The sequence below is a fragment of the Leucoraja erinacea genome, chromosome 11 (assembly GCF_028641065.1).
Source record: "Leucoraja erinacea ecotype New England chromosome 11, Leri_hhj_1, whole genome shotgun sequence".
NCBI classification, from domain to species: domain Eukaryota; kingdom Metazoa; phylum Chordata; class Chondrichthyes; order Rajiformes; family Rajidae; genus Leucoraja; species Leucoraja erinaceus.
The window spans coordinates 48,822,647-48,825,764 of record NC_073387.1 but is presented as its reverse complement, the minus strand read 5'-3'; the positions used below and the strand labels follow the sequence as shown (position 1 = coordinate 48,825,764).

The following is a 3,118-nucleotide window of genomic DNA, read 5'->3' as shown; positions in this document are numbered from 1 at the left end:
AATAATTATATTGAAGGCAAGCTTAGTGCCATTTCATAAAAACTGCAGGTATGTCAAAACTACAGTACATCAAAAGCTACATTTTGAGGGCGGCACGGTGGCGTGACGCTAGAGTTGCTCCCTTACCGCGCCAAACACCCGGGTTCGATCCTGACCACGGGTCATGTAGGTCTGGAGTTTGCACATTCTCCCTGTGACCACATGGGTTTTTTCCAGGTGCTCCGGTGTCCTCCCACATTCCAAAGGCGTGCGGGTTTGGCAGAGTAGACTCGATGGGCCAAACGGCTTAATACTGCTCCTTTTATGGAAGTTAGAGCAACACTTAATTAAATAATTTATCGCGTAACCAAGGCACTAAACAAGTTACTTATTTTTACTTTTGTATTCTTAATAAATACATTTATATCCTTGTTTTACACATAACTAATATGTAACAGTGCAAAATGGTGTGTGTAGCCGTGGCTTGAGATGAAACATAGCTGGGAAATGAAAAGCAATTGTTTGAAATTTGAGGGATGCCGACACAGGAAGAGATATGAGGGGAAATGTGAAGGTCGGAAGTTAACGGTGGCGAGACAGAGAATACTAGAATCAAAGACAGATTGATGCAAATGGGAGTACAGCATGAAAGATAATGTAGCAGAGATAAGGCTGAAAAACTGTAATAGAGAGCTGCCTATTTCTGTGGGTCAGAGAGCAATTAGACAATGGACAGGTGGTGTTGTCTCTGAATGTATCCAGCTGAATATTTGCAAATAAAGGCTTTCGTCTTATAACCATATAACCATATAACAATTACAGCACGGAAACAGGCCATCTCGGCCCTACAAGTCCGTGCCGAACAACTTTTTTTTCCCTTAGTCCCACCTGCCTGCACTCATACCATAACCCTCCATTCCCTTCTCATCCATATGCCTATCCAATTTATTTTTAAATGATACCAACGAACCTGCCTCCACCACTTCCACTGGAAGCTCATTCCACACCACTACCACTCTCTGAGTAAAGAAGTTTCCCTCATGTTACCCCTAAACTTCTGTCCCTTAATTCTGAAGTCATGTCCTCTTGTTTGAATCTTCCCTATTCTCAAAGGGAAAAGCTGATCCACATCAACTCTGTCTATCCCTCTCATCATTTTAAAGACCTCTATCAAGTCCCCCCTTAACCTTCTGCGCTCCAGAGAATAAAGACCTAACTTATTCAACCTTTCTCTGTAACTTAGTTGCTGAAACCTAGGCAACATTTAAGTAAACTTCCTCTGTACTCTCTCTATTTTACTTCGGAGTCACGTGAGTGACTTCGTGAAGAACCCCGCTTCCACGCATGCGTGTCATATCGCTACACGCATTGCAACGAGTCACACAGGGGGGAACGGCGTTCCCCAAGCGGGAGAATTTGAAAGTCGGGAACAGCAGGTAAGAGACTCTGCGTTCCTTTTTTACTACTTACTTTTAGGTGGCTGCGGAAAGCTGGCGGGGAGACCCGTGGAGGGCGAGCAGCCAGCAGCAGCAACAGCACGAGTTTCCCTGGAGGGGAACAACCTGAGCCCGACTTTGCTCCCGCACCGGCAAAATTCCAAAGTAAAAAAGGTCCCTATGCCAGTCTCAAAACGAGACTGGCTTGGGAGCAGTCGGTAGCAGCCAGCGCAGAGGCTGCGGACAGACAGCTCGGACCAGCGAGGGCTCGGAACACTCAGCGAGCGCAGCGGCACTGATGGAGTCGGAACGGGACGTTCGGGCTGAAACCTTCTTCAAAAGGTAAGGCCCAGGGTCCAGGGGATCCATAGGAAACAGCCGTGGTTACCGGCTGCGGAACTGCCGCGAAGGACCAGGCCCGTGAACACCGGGGTCGGTCCCAAGCGGCTCGAACCCGACACAGGGACGACGGTCAGCCACCTGGAACCACGCGGGAGAAGGAAAGTCGGGAACAGCAGGTAAGAGACCCTGCGTTTCTTCAACTTACCTTCTGGTGCAGACATGGACCAGGTCCATGTAAGGCCGTCGGGGAGACTTGGAACCACGGAGGAGCGGCAGCAGCAGCGGCCGCGGCGGCAGCAGCAGCGGGCAGCGGCAGCAGCAGCGGTTCGCGGGCAGCAGCCAGTGGGAGCCGGCAGCTGCAGGAGCACCGGCAGCTGCAGCAGCACTAACAGCGGCAGTGAGCACAGACAGCGGCAGCAGCACAGGCAGCAGCAGTGGCAGCTGGCACTTCGTGAGGAGCTGGCAACGGCAGGAGCAGGTCATCATGGGCACATCGATTCCCGGAGATGGGAAAAAACACCTGTGCCCAACTTCGCTCCAGCATGGTTGAGAAAGTTCTTTCTCGACAGCAAAGGACTTTGCAGTTGACTGGCTGCAATCTACTACAAGGGACCAGTAGTGAGTACCAGGGTCAGTCCCATCGGGGTTTTAGTTACAATAATGCGCTTCTGGGCTTTTTGGCTAAGATCAAGTGTAGTATCTGGTTCTTATCAGTTTATAATATCTGATACACCCCTTATCTACGGACCATATATATTAAATAAAAACTATAGTAGCTGTTATCATCAGTTTAATGTCTTATATGTCCCTTAGCTAAGGACCATATAAGTAGGAGTGCCCAGAATTGAGGGCATTAGAGTGGGGGTTGGCCGGCTGCAACGACCACTAGGGACCAGTACCGTCAGTACGGGGGTCGGTTCCAGGGGTCTAAGATAAAGGAGCAGCCAGGTTGCTGCTGAGAGCGTTGAAGCCAGGTTAAGGAATAGATGGAAGCAGCTGTGCCAGATTATCCCCCTCACCGGCCATATCCACTTCACGGAAGGAAGGACAAAACTGGAGAAGGGAGGGACCATGGAACAGCGGGCAGCCAGCAGCCCGCCAGCGGCAACTTCGGGATCAAACCGTAGTGGGATCAGCTGTGCGCACCGATCGGCTCGGCCCCGCACCGTCCAGATGCTCCGCACATGTGACCGAACCAGTCGTAGGATAGACCACGCGGTACAGAATTATTAAACAAGGGTAGTGGACTCAGAAGGTGGGGTCCGACTTTGCCATAAAACCACCGGCAAACCAGCGCCCGAGAGGGAGCTGGAGCGGTAAGAAGCGGTGTATGGAGCCTTGCTCCACGTGATAAAACCACA

General features: G+C 50.7%; 1 pseudogene; it reads left to right on the top strand.

The window, feature by feature from the left end:
• Positions 1-2,418: 2,418 nt before the first annotated feature.
• On the top strand, positions 2,419-2,529 carry LOC129701906 (U2 spliceosomal RNA; annotated as a pseudogene).
• The last annotated feature ends 589 nt before the right edge of the window (positions 2,530-3,118 follow it).